At 38.6% G+C, this 26,591-nt stretch overlaps 1 pseudogene; it reads left to right on the top strand.

Moving 5' to 3' along the window:
* Positions 1 to 736: 736 nt before the first annotated feature.
* LOC147580814 (uncharacterized) lies at positions 737 to 25,623 on the top strand (annotated as a pseudogene).
* Positions 25,624 to 26,591: the final 968 nt, after the last annotated feature.

Here is a 26,591-nt window from a genome sequence, read left to right as displayed (position 1 = left end):
CTCATTTTAAACTTGGTTCCCAGTATTTTGAAACTTTTGTTTTGTTTTGTTTTGTTTTGTTTTGTTTTGTTTTGTTTGAGTGGCAAACCCCATTCTTTTAGTCGGAATTGGTGTAAGTGTTGGGAAACCTTGAAGAGGTTGGCTGATAACTGGCATTCTCTGTGGTGGTATACCTTATCAGCCTCCTAACCTCTTTTCTCCTTTCTATAAGTGATGATGCTCCTCTATTATTTACAAATTTCTCCTTGAGCAGATACAGTATTTTCTTTAGGACTGACATAGGCTTCAAACCATGGAGTGGTAGTGGTGAAGTGGGTTCTTCCAATGTCAGCCATGTGTGTTCTGGACTTTCCCAAGTTATTATTTTAGTGTTTCCAAGCAAATTAGTTTAACTACAAGAACTTATGTGCCAGGTACTGGTCCACGTGCTTGACATATATTAACTCAGCATATAAGCTGGTCTTTGTTGCCCGGAAAAACACATACATAGAGTGTGGTAAGGACAATGACAAAAATTGGCACAGGTTATCAGCCTTTAGGAAGGCTAATAAACCAAACTGACACCAACATTTGAATCCACCAAAAAAGGATTGAGAACCAACTTGATCAAGAGAAAAAAGGGGTGGATGAAGGTAGAAGGCAAGCAAGTACACAAACAAATTGCACAAGGATATTGTGCTGTACCTGGGCACTGGGTGAGCAGATGGAAGGCTTTGTGTTCCCTATGGCTTATACCATGGCTATGGGAACACACTGCCTTTGGCCCACCCTGGACCCTCTGAGCACAGTCTTACAAGAGGTAAAAGTGTCTTCCCACCACCCCCGACTTTCTTGGCCAGGCCAGGATTTCTGGCACCCATGAATGCCTCCAGTTACTACATAGACCATTATAAAAGCGCTTAGCTTAAGACCATTCTCTCCTAGGTGAACCTCAGCTTGAGCCTGTGGCTGTGCAAGGCCAGCACCAATAGGTGGGTGTGCAGATGAGCCTGTGGGTGGGCAAGTTGTGCAGTGCTTCCTGGGACCTTGCACTTGCACAGCCATTTCTCCTGGGGCAGCACAGGCCACAAGACACCCCTACCAACCTGGGTGATCTATTTGTGGTGGTTGGTTGCAGAGGCTTGGTCCAGATGTGGAAGGATGAGGAAGCGGAGGAGAGGTAGGTGCTTTCAGGCAGTGAGGAGGCCAGCCACCACCATCAAAGTCAGAAGGTGATAGGCAGGAGGAACTCTGGCAACATGATGCATTGAAGTAGGAAGATGATGCAAGTCCTAGGGAAAGGAAAAAGAGCAAGCAAGCATGGAGAGAGATGCCACCAATCTGTTCAGAAAGCCCAATCTCCAGTTTTTGAAACAAAAATATGGGTATTTTCACTGTAAAAATTGTAAAACCAGATGGGACAGTGCTTACATGTGGTGCATTTCTGGAACAAAGTTTGTTTCAAACAACTCTATTGCAAATGCCAAATGAATTTTAATATTTATTGAGTAGAAACAATCCATTTCAAGCCTATTCAAAGTCTTATTGCTCTTGCCCTCAGAAGAAAAGGCACACTGATCGAAGGAAGCCTCCTTGACAGAAACTGTGTGGTTTGATGCAGAGAACAGATTCTTTTTTGGCAACATTTACAGCTGCAAATACATCACATGACAGACAGTGTGACTTGTGCAGGGCACCCAAACTCTTTGTAAGTTACTGTACTGTTTTTCTTTTTTGTAACTTAAATCTGAACTGCCATTGGAAAATGGTTAGGTTTTTGTACTTTTTGTAAGTTGTATTTGTAGGTTGTGTATTATTTTGTAGGTTGTAGGTTTGTATAATTGTGCAATGTGAACAGAACAAAATAAATGTGTAGAAAAATAGAAAACAAAAGGATCGTACCTCAAACTATTGTGGATCCTAGGGCCACTGGCTGAACTAGTCACACAGGTTATACAGGCTGTCACCATATTGCATTCTGGTTCATGTAGGTCAGCAGCCTTCAGTACTAAGGCTCCCCTCAGGGAGGGGTACAGAGGTTCTCAGTTCAAAAGGGGATCACACTGCTAGATTCCTTCTGTATTCTTGCTCTAGAGTTGCTCCTTAGGGCACGTTACTGGTTTGACAACATTCTCTTTCTTTTGTCCTCACTGCTGGGTGGATTGAAATTTCAGTGTGACATCTATAAATTGCCTGATACACTGGCAGCTAAGAAGAAGTTTAATGCCTAGAAGCATTTGCAGTCACTAGAAGAGATTACTGACACAGCAAAGGAAAGATTGTACAAAATAAGGAACTTAGAGGCTTTCATTTAGTGACTCTACCTCTACAGCAGTGGTTCTCAAAGTGTGTTCCTACACAGGGAACATTAGTATCACTTGGGAACTTGGACCCACTGCAATCTGGGTTTTAACAGATTGTGATTCTGATTCTAGAGGTCCAGAAGTCATTTCAATCTCTTTCTTTGTATTGTTTTTTTGACTGAAAAAGTCCATTTTATACCCTTTCAATGATATTTGGATATTCATACTTAGATATTTCTCCAAAATGTTCTCTGCTTAATATTAGAAAGAAGGCGGTGAACTTTGGCTTTAGACAGGGGTCTGTGAACCCCAAATCCAGCTATTTCTTGTTTTTATGCCACCATTGAAATAAAGAAAGTTTTACATTTTTAAAACATTGTTAAAAATTAACAAAGAAAACAAAAAAGAGGTGACAGATACAATATGGCCCTCAAAGCCTAAAATATTTACCATCTGAGCCTCAATATTTATTATTTCAAAGTTTTTAGAGAAAAAGTTTGCTGACCACTTCTTTTAGATAATGTCCCAAGAATCTTATTTACTTCGAATTAAACATTGCTTCTGCAAATATGTTCTGACATACAAAATCAGGGTAGAATAAACTTGTTAGACACTGTTTTAATTTACAGAACCGTGTTTTTCTATTAGTGAAATTTAAACTCTGCACTGCTTTTTACAAATGCCTATCCTCTGGTTGGAAAGGAACAGTATCTTGTATTTCACTCTCACTTGGCAAATGTTTATTGAGAGGACACAAAGGTTAATGAAGTTAAATTTTTTCTTGAGTCCTTAAGAATGCGTTAAAGAAGTCTCACATATGAATGGATACCTTATCAGTGTGTAGTCAAAGCCTGTTCAATGGGCTTTGGGAGCACAAATTAAAGGACACTTACCTAGTATTTCATTACAGGGTTACACCCTAACTAATTTATCCTGTGCCCTGATGATAGACATTTTCTTTGTTTTCTCTCTTTTTTCTATCAAACAATGTTGTCATGAGTAACCTTGACATAGCTCATTTAATTGATGTAAGACAAATTTCCACAAGTGAAATTGCTGGGTTTAAGGCTCTGTGCTGAAAGACTACACGTACCAATGGACAATGGCCAGACCATTGTCTGTATAAACATAGAATTCTCACCCATAGTCTGTAGCAACCAGTCCAGAAAACTAACTCATTATCTGTTGTAACCAGTCCAGAAAGTCAAACCATTATCTGCAGCAACCAGTTCAAGAAGTCATACTATACCCTCTTTAACAATTGGCCTACAACAGCCAGGACTTGATTAATAACTGATAGATTCCCTAATATTTGCCCTTGTGTCTGACTTAGGACCAACTGGAGAAATCCAAATATGCACCCCTAACCAATGACGTGTGATGTCCTGATTCTAGTTAGTCCATCTATAGCTTTCCCATTCCAACAACCTCCAATCAAGGCACATCTGAAGACTTTCCTTTATTCCACTACAAGACTTTCCTATTCTTCTGTCTCCTTTTGAGTCTCTGCTCAACACAAGTCATGGTGGCTAACTCCCTCACGACAGCAAGCTCTGAATAAATAGGCTTTGCTCTTCTCTATTTGGTTGATCTTTACTTATTTCCACAATTAAAGTGGAGGTCCCATTATGATATGGTCTGTATGGCTTATTGTCATGGACCCCAGCCTTCAGGGAGATGTGGAACCTCTAAAGGCCCCGCATGCTTTGCTGCTGACAGTGCTGATGCGGCAAGTTATCAGTGTGTCTCAACTTCACCCTCTCTGCATTGAGTTCCTTGGCTGTTTATTCTCAATATGTTATCTAGGTTTTGTTACTGGTTTCCAAATTTGGGGCATCCTTGGTGGAGTCAGGCCATTCTTTTTAATTCCTTTTTGCTGTCTTTGTGTTACTGTTTTGTGTTATGTTGTTCTAAGAAGGAGAATCACAAGGTAGAGCACAGGCATAGGACCTATGAGCCTGTTACTAGAGCTGACCTCCCAGATGGGTGCATTTACAGTGCTCACATGACCAGTGTCCACTTGGACAGACTTTGCTGTGGGTCACAAACAAAACTGGTTGAGGTTCTCCTTGTCTTTATTTTGTGTCCTGAGAGCCTTTTGGTTCAGAGAAAGTATTATCAATGTTTTTTCTGCTTATGGGGGCAGATTGTGGGGTTTGGAGGTGGCTAACTTTCTGGTAAGGGGAATGCAGAGGTATGAATGCAGAGGCAGTACATTTTTACTGACTGTTGCCAGCTTTCACGGTGTCGTCTAAGTTTAAATCCCTTCCTCTAACTGGAAAAACTCCTGCTTCATATAGGTACTCTCTTCATAACCCTAATTCTTGTGCCTGTCTTTCTTGGCGTAATTTCACCAAGGATGATTTGGGCCTTTAGTGTCTACTCTGGGGAACATTTGATTGAACACATTTATTTGAGAAGAAGAAAGGAAATAATATTTATTAGGCTTAATGAACAGCATTTTTTGACTGGTATGCAGAGGTATCAAAACAAAATTCTTAGTCAAAAGTGTCTTCACTAAAAGGTTCTTTGAACAAAGCTAATTGAGTAATTCAGCGAACTTAAGCAAGAGTGAACTAGACTAGTTTTGATATCCAGCTTTGCCTTTCTCCCCGTATCCTTCTGATGTCCCCTTTCTGTGCCTCTATCAACTCCTCTCTCATCTCCCTTGTTCAACCACCATACCTTTTCCAAACAACTCTCTTATCCAAAATTGTAATTACATCTAAATATCCATCTCTCCCATGAGTTGAATATGCAGACAACTATAAAATTTAAACCATGAACCTGAGCTGAATTATGAACTATAATGAAAGATTTTCCTAAACCCAAACAAGACCAGCAAATATTCATGTAAAAATTTAGAATTCACTGGGGGGGGGGGGTACATGACAAAATTACCTGACCTATATCAACTTGTACATATGTTGATCATAACCTCAGATGCTGAATTTTAGATAAGAAAAGGTGATTAACTTGGAAAAGGATCTGCAGGATCCTCACTCCTCAATAAACCTGAGGGTCAAAAAAGGCCGAAAATGTCAGTATGAGTATCTGAAAAGTCATATACAAAACACTTCTAGGAAAAATCTGTTGGACCATAATTTAATCATGCAAACAAAAAAAGATGAAACTCCAAATATGTGGAGATAAAAAACCATGCTACTGAACAGTCAAAAAAGAAATAAAAAAAAGAAATTAAAAAAATACCTTGAGACAAATGAAAATGGAAATAAAACATACTGAAACCTATGGGATTCAGCAAAAGCAGTTCTAAGAGGGAAGTTCATATGCTTATATCAAGAAACAGAAAATCTCAACTAAACCACTTAAGTAACTAGAAGAGTAATACAAAAAGCCCGAAGTTAGTAGAAGAAAGGAAATAAAGATCAGAGTGGAAAAAATGAAATAGAAACTAAAGGAACATTAGAAAACATCAGTGAAAGCTGGTTCTTTGAAAACATAAATAATACTGGCAAACCTTTAGCTAAAATCACCAAGAAAGAAAGAGGGCTCAAATAAATAACATTAGAAATGAAAGAGGAGACATTACAACTGATAGAACAAAAAGATGAAGGATCATAAGAGACTACTATGAGCCATTATATGCCAAGGACTTGGACAAACTAGAGGAAGTGGATATAAATTCCAGGAAACATACAACCTACCAAAATTGAATTATGAAGAAATAGAAAATCTGAATACACTGATTGTTAGTAAGGAGATTGAATATGTAATCAAAAACCTACCAAGAAACAAAAGTCCAACCAGATGGCTTCACTGGTAAATATTACCAAGAATGTAATAAATAATTAATACCAATTCTTCTCAAATTATTCTGAAAAATAGAAAGTGGAGGGGATGCTTCCAAACTCATTTTATGAGGCCCGCATTACCCTGATATCAAAACCAGACAAGGATGCTACATGAAAAGAAAATTAGCGGCCAAATGTCTGGATGAACATAAATGCCAACATCCTTAACGAAATATTGGCAAGCCAAATTTAACGATGCATTAAAAGCATCATACATTATGATCCAGAGGGATTTACTTCCGAGATGTAAAGATGGCTCAACATCCACAAATCAATGTGATACGCCACATTAACAAAATTAAAGATAAAAATCATAGGATCATCTCAATATATACAGAAAAAGTATTTGACAAAGTCAGCATCTATTTATGGCAAAAACTCTTAATAAAGTAGTTGTGGAGGGAATGTACTTCTACATAATAAAGGCCAGTCATGACAATCCCCAGCTAATATCATACTCAAAGGTGAAAAGCTGAAAGCCTTTCCTCTAAGATCAGAAACAAGACAAGGATGCCCACTTTAACCACTCATTCAACATAGTGCTGGAAGTCCTAACCAGAGCAATTTGGCAAGAAAAAGAAATAAAAGGCATCCAAAATGAAAAAAAAAATTGTCACTTTGCAGATGACATGATATTAAATAGAAAATCCTAAATACTCCACCATAACACTGTTATAACTAATACATTCAGTAAAGTTGCAGGATACAAAGTCAGGATACAAAAATCTGTTGTGTTTCTATACACTAATAATGAACCATCAGAAGGAGAAGTTAAGAAAAAAATCTCATTTATAATTGCATCAAAAGGAATAAAATACCTAGGAATAAATTTCATGAAGCAGGTAAAAGATATGCATACTGAAAACTATGACATTAATGAAGAAAGCCACAAATAAATGGAAAGAAACAGCATGATCATGGATTGGAAGAATTAATATTGTTAAAGTGTTCGTACTATCCAAAGCAATATATAGATTCAATGTAATCCCTATCAAAATTCCAATGGCAATTTTTACAGAAATAGAACAAAAAATCCTAAAATTTGTATGGAAACCCGAGACCCTTAATGACCAAAGCAATTTTAAGAAAGAAGAACAAAGCAGGAGGTTTCACACTTCCTGAATTCAAACTATATATTCCAATGCCGGAGTAGTTAAAACAGTATGGTATTGGCATAAAAATAGACACATACATCAAGAAAACAAAGAAAGCCAGAAACAAACCCATGCAAATATGGTCAATTAATTTATGACAAAGGAGGCAAGAATATACAATGAGGAAAGGACAATTTCTCCAATAAATGGTGTTGAGCAAACTGGACAGCTGTATGCAAAAGAATGAAACTGGACCGCTATCTTACACCAAACATAAAAATTAACTCAAATGTCTTAAGACTTGAATGTTTGACCTGAAACCATAAAATTCCTAGGATAAAACAGGTGGTAAGCTCCTTGACTTGGTCTTGGTAATGATTTTTAAAATCTGACATAAAAAACAAAGGCAGTAAGAGGTAAATGAACATGTGGGATTACACCAAACTAAAAAGCTTCTACACCAGCAGAGGAAGCCAAGAAAATAAAAAGGGATCTTACTGAATGGAAAAAAAATTTGTAAATCATATAAGAGGTTAATATCCAAAATAAATAAAGAACTCATGCAACTCAAAAAAAAATCTATTTTGAAAAAATGGGCAGATCTGAATAGACATTTTTCCAAAGAAGACATACAGATGGCCAACAAGTACATGGAAAGGTCCACAACATCATTAATAATCAGGTAAATGCAAATCAAAACCATGATGAGGTATCACCTGTTGGAATAGCTATTATCAAAAAAGAAGACATAGCAAGTATTGGCAAAAAAATATGGAGAAAAGGGAGCTCTTATGCACTACTGGTGGGAATTTAAATTGCTACAGCTACTATGGAAAACAGTATGGAACTTCCTGAAAAAATGAAAAATAGGAAAATAGAGCAATTCTATTTCTGTATATTTATTTGGAAATATAAAAATACTAACTCAAAAAGATACATGCACCCCTGTGTTCATTGCAGCATTATTTACAACAGCTAAGATGTGGAAACATCCTAAATGTCCATCAGTGGATGAATGAATAATATATCTCACAATTTCTTATTATATAAATAATATATATAATATATTAGCTAATAAGACAAATACCTTATGATATAGATATTAGATAAATATAGATATAATATATTAGATAATAGATAAATACCTTATGCTTTTACATATATAGAATCTGAAAAACAAACAAACACCAAGTTCATAGATACAGAGAACAGATGGGAGGCTAAGGGGTGGGCAAAATGGACAAAGAGGTCAAAAGTACAACCTTCCAGTTATAAAATAATTAAGTTATGGGAATGTAATGTATAGCATGGTGACTGTAGTTAACAGTACTGTATTGCATATTTAAAAATTGTTAAGAGAATAGATCTTAACAGTTTTCATTACAAGAGAAAAAACTTGTACCTATGTATATGGTGATGGATGTTAGCTAGACCTAAAGTTGTGATCATTTTGAAATGTATACAAATGTTGAATCATTATGTTGTACACCTGAAACTAATATAATGTTATATGTCAATTATACCTCAATAAAAAAAAAAAACCCAAAACAGAAAAGACAGAATTATAGGAGATTTTCAGAATCGATTAGAAAATACCTTTGGACAAATTTAGGAGGTAAAGAAGATGCTGATGGAATATCATTTAATTTTGTTTGTGAAGTTGACCCTGGAAGTGGAGACCTATTTTGAAAATAGAAACTGGAATAAGAACTAGCTCCTTTATCTGAATTACAACATCTGACAGAACATTTCGAAAAGGGGGAATGAGACAGGATCCAAAGTGAAGTTGAGCCCAGCAGATCAGTTAGTTGACCCACTCTTCAATCACCCATGGGTGAGAATGCTTCATCTCCTAAACTGGAGGAAAAATCATCCTACCTTACACACACACACACACACACACACACACACACACACTGAAGGCAAAGAAAAAAAAAAAAAGAAAAATCCCTTAATTCAGATCAATGAGCATACTCTAATGAAGAAAAAAGGGACAAATATCCTGCCATACCCTTGAGGACTCAAGGTGAATTATCTGTAAATGTAGATCGTCATCCTCATCAATTGTGAGTAATACTCTTAGTACATTAAACCCTGCCCCCTTTGGACAATGTCTTCTTCAGAGTAAACAGACCACATACATGGCAGGAATTTCAAGTAACCCAGGATTTTCCCTATTTCCCAGCCCTTGAAACAGTCCTTTCCTCCCTGTAATACCACCTCTGCAAATTTACTAGAGACCTACTCAGCAGATGGAAATTTGATACTAACTGAACACCAGAGAGACTATTGAGTTCCCAGAGGACTCCTGTATTATAATCAAGTTGTGTCTGCTTTGACTATAACTTTTCCCCCTCCATATTTGATGCTGACTCCAGATAAGGATCATAAGCAATGTAAGCTTGGGGTTAAATTTGCTTTAGGATTTAGTAGAACACTTTGAATTTTCTGGAGAAAATTGATAGTTATACTAGTTATTTAAATAACAGTATAGTATATATTCCCAATAAAAATATTTCTAAATATTTGGCATAATTAGTTTAACACAAAAACATTTTGGGAAGCCATTAGTCAGTGGATAAAGTGTCCTAACTCTGAATTTTGGGAAAGAGATTTATATTTCCATTAGATGAACAATCTCACCAAGGTTGATAATAGCAAGGTTGGATTTTCTCCTGTCTTTACCATATTGTGGGGCAATATGGACAAATAACATACAGGAAACACTCAGGTAAGGCAGTAGGCCTGCCTGGTCTGATAGGCCCAATATTGACACCCCAGGCCAGCTGACTATTGGCCAGTGAAGAAGGCAGAACCAGTTCCGTACCCTGTACACACTATCACTGAGAGACCAGGATCCAGGTTTTATATATAAACGGTTGGTTTGTAAGTGTCGGTAACTGACTCATTGAAACAATAAACCAACACTGTGTGGACAACATCATAAAAAATATGGGCAGGCAATATTCAGGCCCCCCTGAATATTACCCCCCCTCCCCCGCATAAGGCCATGTCCTTTCTAGGTTTCATTTAAAACTTCTGGAAACCATGGAAATCTTCCCAGGTGCCCCTTCCTTATTCCCTGTTGCTGTTAGGGCATCTTTTGTTCTTACCGTTCATGTCATATAAGTTATCATTCAATTGATAACCATGCTTTCTGTCACACACCTGCTCTACCCTCTCTGGATCTGCTCTCTCCCTCATACCAGCTCCCAGTTCACAGCACCACCCCCTACTAGTCCTTCAGTGTGGGGAAGACTATGTAATACTCTTAGTCTCCGCAGTCTTCCTCCTGATACCATCAGTCACCAAGTTTTACCCATTTTATATCCTAAATATTTGTTCAAATCTGTCTTGCATCCCTAGAACCAATGTTTTAGTTCAAAGGAGGACCCTTATCCTTTGACCAATTGCAGCCATCTCCTGAGCTGGTCTTCCTACATCTGCTCTTGTCCCATGCAAGTTTGTCCTCCATGCAGCTCCATAATGGTGTAACTGACACATAAACCTGACCAATTTCTCCTCCATATAAAGCTTCTGGAGTGACAATAGGAGCAAGTTCACGATAGGCCCTCTACCTTTATTACCAAGCCTCACCTCTTAACAACCTCCTTCTAACATTTTTATGTGAAAATGTATAGCATGTCATCCCTCTACTTGACATGACATTTTCACCTCTTTGCCTGTCTCACCTGTGAAGGTTACCTGTGTGTCCTGAAGTGTAAAAGGCCCTCCCCTGGGTTCTGTAGCACCTTTGAACCCTCACCACTCTGATTATTTTTTGTATTACATCAAATGTATCTATTTGCTGGCCAATTACTCCTTCATCAGAAATCTCCTTAAGGGTAGGGCACGTAGCTTTATCCATTTTTTCCCATAACTTAAGTTTAGCATGTTGGATATCTTGAAATTCACTTCTTATTTAAGGCACAGCAAACACCTAGAGCAATGTGATGGAGACCAAGTCCCATGGTTGGCACTAGACAGGCACTTATCCAAATGCCAGACCAGTGATGTCCCAGCTGGTGACCACACAGCTCCCAGTTTCCACCTCTGCTAGGAGGGAACACTCTGCCTATACCAGGGCCTATATAGCTTATTCACTTTTATTTCTGTGTGCTAGCACAGGTCCGGGTATATAGCAATGAACTGATGAATGTTTGCTGAACTAAACTGGTCAAGAATGGCTGATCTAATCTCTGTGCCTCCCTTCCTCAACAGCTGTTATCATTCTGGCCTTCATGTTTCTGAGAGAGTCCTTCCCTCAGAAAGGGACTGTTGTGGACTGTTATGTTTCTGTAAAATTCATACGTTGAAAGGTCAATCCCCAATGTGACTGTATTTGGAGATAAGCCTTTTTTGGCAGTAATTAAGGTTAAATAAAGGTCATAATGGTGGAACTCTGATCCAACAGGATTAGTGTAATTCTGAGACACCAGGGTGGGGTACCTGGGTGGCTCAGTTGGTTAAACATCCAACTTTGGCTCAGGTCATTATTTCGCAGTTCATGAGTTTGAGCCTCACATTGGGCTCTGTGCTGACAGCTCAGAGTCTGGAGCCTGTTTCGGATTCTGTGACTCTCTCTCTCTCTCTGCTCCTCCTCAACTCACACTCTGTCTCTCTTTTTCTCAAAAATAAATAAACATTAAAAAAAACAAACCTGAGACACCAGGGAGGTCCAAGTCTCTCTCTTTCTCTCTTTCTCCACCATGAAGGTGGCCAGCCATCTACAAACTAGAAAGAGAGCTTTTACCAGGAACTGAATGCTGACAGAACTTTGATCTGGTACTTTCCAACCTCCAGATCTGTGTGAAATAAATTTCTATGTTTAAACCATTCAATTTGGGGTGCCTGGCTGGCTCAGTTGGTAGAGTACATGACTCCCAATCTCAGGGTCATGAGTTTAAGCCCCAAGTTTGGCATGGAGTAAGCTCCATTAAAGAAAAAATTAAACCACTCAGTCTATGATATTTTTTTATAGCAGCCCAAGTGGATCAATATAGGAATCCCCAAGGAAAAATCAGCAAGTGGCAAAGCCTATTTCCTCTTCCAAATTCCAGTAGTTGAGATGACTTAAGATAGAAAGTGTAGAGATAAAGCACAATGTCTTCTTTTATTTGGTCCAGGAGTAACACTACTATCCTTTTAAACTACATGATAACATGTGTCTGCATCATAGCAGTAGGTGGACTGGCCTCTACAGTGGTTTTTATTTCAGTCAGGATTCTTTGGTTGCAAGTGACTGAATTTGAACTCATATTCACTTAAGCAAAATAAGAGATTCATCATTTACTTAGCTGGGTAATACAAGGGCAAAGCCAGAGGTGATCAGAAACAGGGACTCTGAGCTATTAACCCTGTCTCTACCCCCTTGCCTAACCTCTCTCTGGTTCTGCATGTCTCTTCCACTCTAGATAGGCTTCATCACAGAGCCAGAGCCAGGACCAGAGGAGATTCAGGCTCACTTCTTTAAGACCTTTCAACCAAAGAAGAAAAAGCTCTTTCAGGCAAGCTAGAGCTGAAAAAATGTGTTGGGATGAGCTGGGACAGCCAATGTCTAAGGACACACAGTGGGCACTGTGATGGCAGACCCCTCTTCACCATATTTTTTAAACAAACATTTTCTGGGCATACAAGATAATGGAAATTTACTTTACGGGGCATTCGTGACTGTTCACATGGTGCCTGCAGTACCTTCTCTTTCCTGTAGGAGAGAAGGGAGCACCACTTGGAGCCAGAACCGGGGGATGTTTCCATGTTTGCCATTTGCAAGCCAGTTTGCACATTGCATTTGGCATTATGTTGGCATTTGTCTAGCATTATATCGGAAAAAATATTTTTAAAAATTTCAAGTAGATAAAATTTTAAAATATCATCCTTTTAGGAAAGAAAGATGGTGGCAGAGTGGGAGGGCTGTAGGTTTGCCGCATTCCATGAATACAACTAAATAACAATGAAATCATCCTAAATACCCCAGAAATCAACTTGAAGCCTGGCAAATAAACTCTTCAAATACAGGTGGAGAAGAGGCCACAGTGAAGAAGGCAGGAAGTATAGAAATGTGGTTTGGGAGAGAAACAGATCATGGCCACTGCAGTGGGAGGGAGCTGTGGTTGAGTAAAAGGTCCAGAGACAGAATAACACAGAGGGGAGCCCTCAGGGAAGATGAATCCCCATAGCAATTGGCTTGGAAAACCAGAGGGCCTGAGTTTCATGACTTCTGGCAAGCAGCAAGACTTGAAGCCTGGAGTTCTAAAGGTCAGTGGGCTTCAGTGCTGGGAGAGCCCAGAGGCATTGGGACTGCTTTTGGAGAGAAGGTAGGACAAACAGCCGTCTGACATACAGCATGGAAACAGCAATCTGAAGAACACCTGAGGCACACAGTGGGGAGGTTATTTGCTCAGCTTGGAGCATGTCCCACAGAGACAGAATTCACAGAGAGACCCCTCTGGGAACAAAGGAATTGGCAGGCACCATTTTTCTCCGTCACCACCTCAGCATAAACACAGAGCCACCTGTGGGAACCAGTACAGCACAGATTCTGGCAACCTACCTTGCTTACACTAAACCCCTCCCTCTATGCTCCATCCCCCAGAAGACCAGCCCAAACCCCTGTTCATACTACATCTCATGACTCAGACCTTGGTTCCAGGAGTGCTAACAACATATCTCCTTTCACAAGCAGACCAGAGCACACCTAGTTAAAACTCACCACATTCAGGCCAGGAACCAAACACTGCCCATAATTGGCAAGGAGAACCTCTGCAGATGACTGGCCTGAAGGATAAAGCATCAAGACACAACAGCAGAGAGCTCATAGCACACATCGGAGACATCCCCTAAAGTGCCAGGTTCTAGGAAACAGGGGACACTACACTGCAGGGCACTACAGGATCTCTTCTGCATAAGGCAATTACCCTCAAGAATAAAGAGAAGTGGCTGACTTTCCTAACACATAGAAACAGACACAGAAACTTAGACAAAATGAGAAGACAGAGAAATATTTCCCAAATGAAAGAACAGGACAAGGCAATGGGCAGAAGTCTAAGCAAAACAGATATAAGCAACATGCCTGATGGAGAATTTAAAGCAATGATCAGAAGGTTACTCAGCAGACTTGAGAAAAGAGTAAAAGAAGACATTAGTGAGACCCTTAACACAGAGATTAAAAAAATAACATAATAGAGATAAAGGACTCAATAAATGAAGTGAAGAACATGCTTGATGGATTGACAGCAGGCTGGTGGAAGCAGAGGAACAAATTAATGACCTAGAAGACAGAGTAATGGAAAGTAATTAAGCTGAAAAGAAGAGAGAAAAAGGAATTATGCAAAGTGAGAATAGACTTAGGTAACTTGATGACTCCATCAACATAATAACATTCACATTATAGGAGTTCCAGAAGAAGAAGAGGAGAGAAAAGGGGGCAGAAAATTTATTTGAAGAAATAATGGCTGATTCTCCAACACAGGGAAGGAAACATGTGTCCAGATCCAGGAGGCACAGAGAATCCCCAGGAAAGTCAACAAAGCAGAGCCACACCAAACATTAATCTAATTAAAATGCAAAATATACTGACAAAGAAAAATTTCAAAAGCACAATACAAAAGAAGATAATTACATACAGGGGAAACCCCATAAGGCTAGCAGGGGATTTTTCAGCAGGAACTTTGCAAGCCAGAAGGCAGTGGCATGATATATTCAAAGTACTTAATGGGAAAAATTTGCAGCCAAGAATACTCTATCCAGCAAAGCTATATTTCAGAATAGAAAGACCCCAGACAAACAAAAGCTAAAGGTACTTCAAGAAGGAAAATCTGAAATAAACAATCTAACCTTACTCTGAAAGAAGTTAGAAAAAGAACAACAAATAAACCCTAAAGCCAGTAAAAGGAAGTAAATAATAAAGATTAGAGCAGAAATAAATTATACAGAAACTAAAAAAAGCAATAGAACAGATCAATGAAACCGGGAGCTGGTTCCTTGAAAAAATAAATAAATAAGTTGATACACCTCTAACTGGACTTAGGATGAAAAAAAGAGAAAAGACTAAAACAAATAAAATCACAAATGAGAGAGGAGAAATAACAACCAACACCACAGAAATACAAACAATTATAAGAGAATATTCTCAAACTATTCCAAAAAATAGAAAAGGAAGAAAACTTCCAAATTCATTCTGTGAGGCCAGCATTACCCTGATACCAATACCAGATAAAGACACCACAAAAAAAGAGAACTACAGGCCAATATGATTAATAAGGAAGCAAAAATCGTCAACAAAATACTAGCACACTGAATCTAACAATACATTTTAAAAATCATTCACCATGATCAAGTGAATTTTACATATTTCTAGGATGTAAGGGTGGTTCAATATCCACAAATCAATCAACATGATATATCACATCAATAAGAGAAGGATAAGAACCATATGATCGTTTCAATAGACACAGAAAAAGCATTTGACAAAGTGAAACATCCTTTGTGATAAAAACTCTCAACAAAATGGGTTTAGAGAGAACAGACCTCAGCATAAGAAAGGCTTCATAAGAAAACCCGCAGCTAACAAACATCATCCTCAATGGGGAAAAGCTCTCGGTCTAAGGACAGGAAAAAGACAAGGATGTCCTCTTTCACTACTTTTATTCCACATAGTACTAGAAGCCCTAGACATAGCTATCAGACAACAAAAAGGAAATAAAAAGCATCCAAATCAGTAAGGAGAAAGTAAAACTTTCAGTATTTGCAGATGACATGATACTGTATATAGAAAACCTGAAAGACTACCAAAAATACTGCTAGAACTGATAAACAAAATCAGTAAAGTCACAGGATACAAAATCAGTGTACAGAAATAAATTGCATTTCTTTACACGAACATTGAAGCAGCAGAAAGAGAAATTAAGAAAACAATCCCTTTTATAGTTGCACCCCAAATAATAAGATATCTAGGAATAAACGTAACCAAAGAGGTGAAATACCTGTACTCTGAAAAAACTATTAAATACATCAGATAGTAATTGAAGATAACACAAAGAAATGGAAAGACATTCCATGCTCATGGAATGGAAGAACAAATATTGTTAACATGTCCATACCACCCAAAGCAATCTACACATTTAATGCCATCTCTATCAAAATACTAACAGCATTTTCCATAGAGCTAGAACAAACAATCCTAAAATACGTATGGAACGTCAAATACCCCAAATAGTCAAAGCAATCTTGAAAAAGAAACACAAAGCAGGAGGCATCACAATCCCAGACTTCAAGTTATATTACAAAGCTGTAGTTACTAAGACAGTATAGTAATGGCACAAAAATATACACATGGATCAATAGAACAGACTAGAGAAATGGACCCACAACTATATGGTCAATTAATCTTTGACAAAGCAGGAAAGAACATCCAACAGTAAAAAGACAGTCTTTTAAGAAAATGGTGTTGGGAAAACTGGACATCTACAGGGAAAAGAATGAAACTGGATCACTTGCTTACACCATCCACAAAAATACATTCAACACACCTGTCAGATGGCTAAAATTAACAACACAGGAAACAACAGATGTTGGTGAGAATGTGGACAAAGGGGAACCTCTTACACTGTTGGTGAGAATGCAAACTGGAGCAGCCACTCTGGAAAACAGTACGGAGGTTCCTCAAAAAGCTAAAAATAAAAATACTTTACAATTCAGCAATTGCACCACTGAGTACTGAAAGAATACAAAAACACTAATTCAAAGGGATACGTGCACTCCTATATTTAGAGTGGCATTATTTACAAAAGCCAAATATGAAAGCAGCCCAACTGTCCATTGATTAATGAATAAAGAAGCGGTATATATGTGTACAATGGAATATTATTCAGCCATAAAAAAGAATGAGATCTTTCCATTTACAATGACACAGATGGAGCTAGAGATACTATGCTAAGTCAGTCAGAGAAATATAAATACCACATGTTTTCACTCATATGTGGAGTTTAAGAAACAGAACAAATGAGCAAAGTGGGGGGGGAAGAGAGACAGGCAAACCAAGAAACAGACTCTTAACTATAAAGAACCAACTGATGGCTACCAGAAGGGAGGTGGGTAGGGGGATGGGTGAAATAGGTGATGGGGATTAAGGAGGTCATTTGTGATAAGCATGAGGTATTGTACAGAAGTGTTCAATCGCTATATTGTATACCTGAAACCAATATAACACTGTATATTAACTAACTGTAATTAAAATAAAAACTTAAAAAAATCATCTTCCTATTTCTTTCTGGAATAGATGAGAAGATGAGTGGAGAGTCTGAATGGTAATGAGGTTATGGGTTAGAAGGCGACATGACTTTTAAAATGAAAACTGTCCTAATCACATGGAATCCAGATGTTTAGACCATTTTGATAGGGGGCACAAGGGTAATTCACTTTAGATGCCTGTAACCCTCTCTGAGCAAATATTAATTTGTAAGAAAAATTTATTTTATGGGTCACAGAGTGTCCCACAAGGTAGAAGCCTTAAATCTAAAAACAACACAAGCTGATGGGAATTGATTATAATAAAACAGTTTGATCTGTTTATATGTAAAGGTGTAAGAGTCTTTGTGTATTTTATATTTCAGGAGTTGGTGTGTTATTTGTGTTTAGAGAGCCCAGCCTTGAAATGCTTGGTCTCTTTTGATGCTTTCCTTTTTTTTTTTAAAAAATTTTTTTTTCAACGTTTATTTATTTTTGGGACAGAGAGAGACAGAGCATGAACGGGGGAGGGACAGAGAGAGAGGGAGACACAGAATCGGAAACAGGCTCCAGGCTCTGAGCCATCAGCCCAGAGCCCGACGCGGGGCTCGAACTCCCGGACCGCGAGATCGTGACCTGGCTGAAGTCGGACGCTTAACCGACTGCGCCACCCAGGCGCCCCTTTTTTTTTTTTAATTTTTTTTTCAACGTTTATTTATTTTTGGGACAGAGAGAGACAGAGCATGAACGGGGGAGGGACAGAGAGAGAGGGAGACACAGAATCGGAAACAGGGATGCTTTCCTTTGATTCCACAAAATGTAGGGTCCAATACCCTTCTGTCTGGAATTGTCTGAGCAACAATAACATACTGCTGGTCTGTGCCATGATAGGAGACTGTCCAACACGGTATGGCTGGTCCCCACTCAGAGGTGGCAGAATTTAGTTCCTGGGCATGTACAGGTTGGCTGAGCATGTTCACTGCCCCCCCACAACTCCCTACAACTTTCACCAGAACCAGCATGGAGTGATCAAAGTTGTACCCCTTAATTTCCCATTGTTACTGGATCTCTGGACAATGCATTCAAATTAACTTGTATTTCTCTGTCATCCTGTGAGTCTAAGACCCATTCACTGAAAGAAAAATAACTTCCTTTTAGCTCTACCCTGGATCTCTAAAGCTTGTCTTAAACAGACTGTATATAATATGCCCAGCCAGTTCCTTGCTGTGTGATTTTGTGTAAGCCACACAATTTCTCTGAGCCATAGTTCATTCATCTGTAAAAAAGAGACTGGGGTTGAAGGATATTGAAGGCCCCTCCTAGCTCTAAGTCAGCCCAGCAGGCAGGCACACTTGTTCAAGTTTCTTTGCTTCATTTCTAAAAAGCAAGCTTCTGAGAGTATCTCTGACTATACTGCAGAGTCAAAGATAAAATAATTATTGAGCGAGTCTGTTATTTTATGTTATTCCTTTCCTGCTAGCTAATCCACTTTGCAAAATATCGTCTGATCCTGGTGAAAGGGAGGAAAGAGAAACTGTGAATCTGAAACTCATGTTTCATTCTAAGTTAGTTCTACAGATTAGTTCATTAGCCCTCAAATCTCCACGGAGGATAAACACCAACACTAGCCCACCTCCTAATGCTCTTCTGTTGTGGCTGCTGGAGGAAACTCACTGTACAGAGCAGTCCGCAATAAGTGAGATTTTTTCTTTCAAAGCCAACAGTGCTAAGGATTTGTAAAAATTTCAAAACTTAAATTTAAACATAAAGTTTAAAAAATTTTAAACTAAGACTCATTAACACTGGGTGCTTAAAGACATTCTAACTAAGTCTCTACTGCAAAGCGTATGCTGTGGTTTCATGTGTGTTCAGTGTTGCGGTTTCTGCTTGTTTTCTCTGTGACACTTTTCCTCACTCGCTCCCCTCACCATACCCAGCCCACTGGGCAGCATCATGGCTGTCATTTGGACCAGATTTTCTGATCTCGGGCTCAGGATTTTCTATTTCCTAATGAAAATAAATATGTTTTAAAAAATACTAAAGATCCATGTCAAATTCTACTATAGAACTTCAAACAGGCAAAAGTTTTAAATAGGAAAAATTTAACATAATAGGCAGGGCTAGGGTCATTCTTTCTGGGAGTCTTTCTGGGCTTGGCTTACATGATCGGGTTTATTGTCTAGAAACTAGTTGGCAACCCCCAGCCTGCAAAGCAAATCTGGCCTGCTGCTGGGTACTGTACTGTTCTTGAGTTAAGAATTGTTTTTACATTCTTAAATGGTTGTATACATACCCACATAATATCCTCAGTTTTGCCCCTTACCCCTTAAAGAGGAAAATTTTACTATCTGGTTGCTTAAGAGAAGTTTGCCAACCTTTACTCTAACTGAAAGGGATAAATAACTCATTTAGCATTTCAGTGATGCGCCTGAAAGGTATATGTAGCACAACACTGAAACCTTTGGTAAAAAAGAACGTGAACATTTTATTCACATGATGCACTTGTACTTATGTTTATAAATGTGTCTCTGATATGACCAATTGGTTTCATTTCGTTGATACGATTCAGAATCCTGATATCAGATTGTTCCATTTAGTAGGCAAACAATAACCTACCCTACAGATAAGTTTATATCAAATAAAAATACAATAAATATACAATTAAGGAGGAGTTTGTCAGAGGATCCTTGAACAGCTTGTAGTAGGTATATAAATTATTCTGAGAATAGCTTGGACTATTTTAATGCTTCTAACTCCAATTATAAACTCATTTTCTCTCATGCATATTGTTGCTCTGTATGTTTATAGGAAAATTCCCATGTAGTTCCAAAGCTCTGTCCTGGGCAACGTAAACAGTGGTGCTTTTCTAACTATGAAATAGATAAAGTATATATCCACTGGTTGACTAAGACTTGGAAAAGAAAGGCCATCTCTTTAATGCTATACATCCAGCCAAGAGAAATAGATGGATCATCAGGCTTTACAAAGGGAGTTCACAGTAGTCTCTGATAGGATGGAATAATATCTTTGAAAGTTTCAAAACACAGATAAGATTAACTCATTTGTATTTCTTGGGAATTACTCTTTTGAAACAATGACAAGTTCCAGCCAGGTTTAGGCTGTCCTGGCATACGGTCAATATCGCCACCTGCTGGTCTAACTGAGGAAGGTTCTTTGTGTGAGCATTTCTTTTACAGAAAGTATGTGATAAAAATAAATTGTGGCGCGAAACCCCATTATTTCAAAATTTGGTCTCTTTCCTTCTCTCTGACAATGCCTTTAGCAGAAATGTGGTTTTATGTGCATTTTTTGTATTAGTGGGTATCTATTGGAATCACATTTGCTACAAACTATTTCCAATATACTTATAAAAGTTACAGGAGTATTATAAATCTTTGTGGTACTATTCATTCCTTTTGTAAATACCTCCGGTTCTAACTATTGTCTTTTCATTCATAGACTATATCCATAGTGGAGACAAGTTAAGCAAAAGAGGGCGAGACTTATGTCAGCCATTTGTTTCCCATGTCGGCAGCGTTTATTAAACATTTGGTGGAAGGGAAGTTTAAAATTGCTAGTCAAGGTGAGGGTCCGTAGTTACTAATTCGTTGCATTTAAATTCATTCTTCACTGACACAGAAATCTATTATTTTAATGGTTAATCTATTATTTTAATGATGCTACATTGATTTTGTCACAATGGCCCTCATGTTTACTTCGGCGTTACCCGTTTACTACAAATATTTACTTACCAATAAATTTGCTGGGAACCACAGATTTGATCTTGGAAATCCATTTAACCAAATATTTTTGCTACTATCTCTGTAATATGGCTGCATATCTCACATTATTTTTTGTTAGTTTCTGAATAGAGTACTTGCAAACAGGAGCTGCATGGAAGAAACACAAGTAAGCAGCATTTGTGCAGTTAAAATGGGCCAAATGCTTTACAAAAGAGAAGCGGGAAGGAAGGGTTGATTCAGGGAAATCGCCATAAAAGCTCGCATCAGAGAAAAGATCGAAATCTGCATAAAATGATAATACCACACTTAAATATTCCGACTTATGTAACTTGAAGAGCATAAATGCCCCAAACAGGGAGGTCTCTATTCCTAGGCAAGATTTTAGAATTGCAAGCTAAAAAACAAGCAAATAAAACCTGAAAAACTATTAATTACAGGCTTAGAATTTAAAATAACTTTTATAATATTGGAGTTTGGGGGGTAGATAACTAAAAGTATGACTGTATGAACACATAAATAAAATATTTTGGTTAAAAACATATTTTGGTTTGTTTCCATACAGCAACACAACTTATTTTCAGCAATTCTGTCTCCTTGGACTCTAACTAAATTTTAAGATTTTTGGAGAATAGCCCAGAGTTTCTTATTTAGTGGTTAAAATCTAGCCGGAGGACTTGACATTTGTTTTTCTTTACACATTAGTTCAAACTACTACTCACTAAAATGATAGTTTTTGAACTCAGTTTTTGAACTGAGAGATACCATAACAGCCACCTGGTTCAACACTCTCTTGTCAGGGAAACAGAGCTCTTAAATAGCCAAGTTAAGTTGTCTAAAGTATCAAAACATGTTTCTGAGTCAGGACTAGGATGTAGGCTTAAATAAGTAGCGGGAGATTGGAGAGTCCACTCTACTTTCTAATAGGTGAATTTACATAGTAGTATCTTTTTTTTTTTTTTTTTTTTTTTTTACTGTTGCTCACACATTAATTGGTCCATTTTGTTTCCACCATATTTTAAAACAATCTTTTGGGTCTATAAATATTTTTTATTTATATTGTATGTTGATGCATAAAATGTACAACATAAAAATCCAGTAGGGTCCATGTAATTTCAAAATTAGAGTCTTACATTAAAAGTTGAGTTCACAGATAGACTTTAGCACTCCTTACAACCATTAGGCATGCTGAAGGATATAGCGAGGATGTGTGACTGCTGCTGAATGAGGAAGAGGAGATCAATTATTGAAAACGATCATGCTCCTGAATAATTATTCTCCTACTGTCTTTTCTACTCTTCATAGAAATGATTCCAAATGATGAGTCTTCCTAGTCACCTATTTGTTCATCGATCCGTCCATCCATCCATCCATCCATGCCAATTATAGCAATCCCTGTGTTAAATAATATGTGGAAAAAGAAAAGAGGAGAGATTTTTTTAAAGTACTGTTGTATTTTTCCTAATTCTCATTTTTCTTCTTGCAGGTATTTTGAATTGCCTTTTCAAGGAGACCAGATTCTGAATTTTCCTTGCCTTTTTCTCCTTTTTAGCCCCATTCCCCAGAGCTCCTTTCTGTTCAGTAGCAACATAATGTTTTATTAATAAGGACTCCTGAGATATCTAGTTTAGATGTATATTTAGAAAAAGCTGGCACACTATATTTTCATATTAAATTATTATGGATTAGCCCATGTAGGACCACTGTATTTTTTCAAAAGAGACATTTATTTTTAAAAGAGACAGTGGGGGGCAGGGGCAGAGAGAGAGGTGGGCAGCAGATCCAAAACAGGCTCTGCACTCACAGCAGTGAGCCCAATGAGAGGCTCGAACTCACGAACTGCGCAAGATTATGACCTGAACAGCAGTGGGATGCTCAACAGACTGAGCCATCCAGGTGCCCTGGACAAGCTACCTTTTTACCTTAATACTTGAAATATATACAGCAAGTCTTTCTTCCTTCTCAAAAATATGCTTTAATAATATAGATTAATTTTAAATTCTCCAAGTAGTGATCATAATTTGGTAGATTATCTATGGGCAAGTGTTTTTCCCCTTGTTTATCTGGGATCTTTGCTGTAACTCACTTGAATTTTTAGTCTGGTTACTTCGGTGTTGTTCACAAGTATAAATTTAGTGGATAAGTATCAACTGGATAAAACCATGTATCATGAAGATGTTGTCAATATCAGTTGGAAAACAGCCAAATATAAATGCTTAAAAATTTTTTTTTGCTTGAACAATTTGGAAATATGTGATTTCATAAAATAAGAAACCCAGAGATAAGAGCTCCCGGGTTCAGTAGCTGAGTACCATCACAAAGAACTCAAGTTCTTTACATTTTTCCTGGCATCTTCCAAAATCTAGTAGACAGTAAATTTTTGCCCCCCCCCCCAAAGAGACCAACACCCTAATTCCCAGAACTTGTGAACATTACAAGAAATAGCCTTAAAAAAAAAAAGAAAAGAAAGCATTACTTTTATTGAAAATTTTTGTCTGCATTTTTTAAAAAGCTTATTTATTTTTGAGAGAGAACTAGAGAGTGAGTGGGGGAGGGGCAGAGGAGGGGCAGAGGAATGGAGAGAGTCTCAAGAAGGCTCCCTACTGTCACTGCAGAGCCTGATGTGGGATTGTGACCTGAGCTAAAATCAAGGTCAGATGCTTTTAACCTACTGAGCCACCCAGGTACCACATTGTCTGCATTTTTTTACGCAAATATATTCATTGCTATTTGTTATTTGCCATGGCTCACTGTAAACAAATTGTTTATGTTGTAGCATGCAAGCTGTACATGTTATTGCCTACAAACCAAATTAACATATGGCACATAACAGTCACATTATTTGGAGATCTGAAAATGATGTCTTAAGCATTTTACACTGTAGTATTATATATTACTTATATAGAGACATTTCACCATGTTGCAGTTATGTTTTAGAAAATTGATTGGAGTTTGGGGTTGCCGTACAATGTGGCATAACTTTTTTCCATTTATAAGCAGTGGGACATAGGCTTTTAGCATTTTGGCACAGAATTTCTGATTTTCAGGAACAAGTGGGAATGCTAGGATATCCCTGCACCCACATCTGCACCACCACCATTCTGATCTAAGTTACTGTTTCTTGCCTCTGCTACTACAGTCGCCTTCTATCTGGTATTTCTGCTTCCACTCCTGCCTTTCTAGCATCTGATCCACAAGGCAACAAAGGTGACTTTTAAAAATTGTGGTAAGGGGCACCTGGGTGGGTCACTTGGTTAAGCGTCCAACTTCAGCTCAGGTCATGATCTCAAGGTTCATGAGTTCCAGCCCTGTGTCGGGCTCTGTGCTGACAGCTCAGAACCTGGAGCCTGCTTCAGATTCTGTGTCTGCCTCTCTCTCTCTGCCCCTCCCCACTCATGCTCTCTCTCTGTCTTTGTCTCCCTCTCAAAATAAGTAAACATTAACAAAATATTTAAAAATTATGGTAGAATAGGGCACCTGGGTGGCTCAGTTGGTTGAGCGCCTGACTTTGGCTCAAGTCAGTGTTTCACATCATGATCTCATGGCTCATCAGTTGGAGCCCCACATCCGGCTCGTTGCTGTCAGCCTGTGAGCACAGAGCCGTTTTGGATCCTCTGCCCCTCCTCTTCTTGTGCTCTCCCAAAAATAAATAAGTATTTTTAAAAATGTGGTAGAATATACCTTTGATTCATTATTTTAATTATTTTAAATGTACAGTTCAGCAGTACATTTCCTTTATTGTGCAACCATCTCCTCCATCCATTTCCAGAACTTCAATGCAAACCTTATGCTTATGTCATGCATGGTCTCCATCCCTCCCCAGTGCCTCTCTCAGCACTGCGCCCAGTGGCCCACAGCAGAGGGCATGCATGGGAAAGCACTGGGCAGTCTATGGCTGTGGGGATCCAAGGAGATGATGAACTTATCGTGCTTTGGAAAAACTAATATTTGGGCAGGGGCGAGGGGACTGGTGTTCTATTATTTGCCATCTTTAAAATATACCATATAGAGTAAGCATATTCCCAAATTCGTCACTAAGGCATAGGTTCATGACAAAGACAGACTAGAAACAACAAGGGCTCAGTGTCACCAGTACTCCAGCTCTGGAAATAATAGTAAAGGAAACCACTTCAGACCTATCAGGATGGCAACAATGAGAAGGATGGGTGAGTCAAGGCCTGACGAAGATGTGGGGAGACAGGGCGTTGCTAACAGGAGTACAAACTGGTACAGTCATTCTGGAAACTGTCAGTTCCTTTGTGAAATAAAGTGTGCATCTGTCCTCTGACCCAGCAATCCCTCTCTTGAAGTTGTGCAATGTGCCGCTTTCACAACTGTAAGCTGTGGCCCTGATTCAAGACCACAAAGTGAACTGCCAGAATATCTGGGAATAGGTCCTCCTGCTTGCCAGGTAGACCAAAGATCTAGGTCTGCCACAACAACAATGCCTGAAAAAGAGAAGTAAAGCCAACATATTTCCAGTATTGAAAAGGAAAGCAGTCATGCCACTGGAGGAATCCTCAAGTCACTGTGGACTCTGTGAAGTGCCCGAAGCTGTGTACCTCCTTGGAAGAGAATGCAGGAAGGTTGTGTGGAGGAACTGAGGACTTTGAGCCACAGTCCTGAGAGACTGGGTGGTGGGGACCCAGGTGGATTTAGCACAGAGGGAGTGTAGAATGCTGCATGGCATCTTCCCTTGCAAGGCCTATTGGCTGCAGCATGGGTCAGCGCTGTTGACAGGTGGGGAAGCAGTTGTGAGGCCGTGCAGAAGGGCAGTGAGAACCAGACTAGAAATGGAGGCTGGGTAATGACAGGGCTTTCCTTTACTTGGAAGAAGACCATGGTGGAGGATTCCAGGTGATGATCCAGATGATCTAGAAGAAGACAAGAATGTGCATGTTTGTAATCCTAGAACTCTTGCCAGTCTGTAGGTGGAGGCTTGAGCTAGTTCTGATTAAATCTGGAAAAGTGAAGAAAATGAGGCAGTACCTGCAGCCCTCCAGGTGTTGGGAGGCAGTTCGTACGAGTTGCCCTCATGTACATATCCCTTTTCTTACTGGACAGCTACATGTGAAAGAATGACACTGGACCACTTTCTTACACCATACACAAAAATACACTTAAAATGAATTAAGGACCTAAATGTGAGACCTGAAACCAATAAAAATCCTAGAAGAGAGCACAGGCAGTAATTTCTCTGACATTGGCCGCAACCACGTTTTTTAAGATATGTTTCTTGAGGCAAGGGGAACAAAAGTAAAAATAAACTACTGGGACTACATCAAAAAAAAAAGGTTCTGCACAGTGAAGGAAACAACCAACAAAACTAAAAGGCAACCTGTTGAAGAAGAGAAAACATTTATGAAGGACCTATCTGATAAAGGGTTAGTATCCAAAGTATATAAATAACTTATATAACCCAACGCCAAAAAC

This window comes from Puma concolor, chromosome B2 (assembly GCF_028749965.1).
Source record: "Puma concolor isolate L17-30 chromosome B2, mPumCon1.1.hap2, whole genome shotgun sequence".
NCBI classification, from domain to species: Eukaryota; Metazoa; Chordata; class Mammalia; order Carnivora; family Felidae; genus Puma; species Puma concolor.
This window is presented reverse-complemented; position numbering and strand designations above follow the sequence as displayed.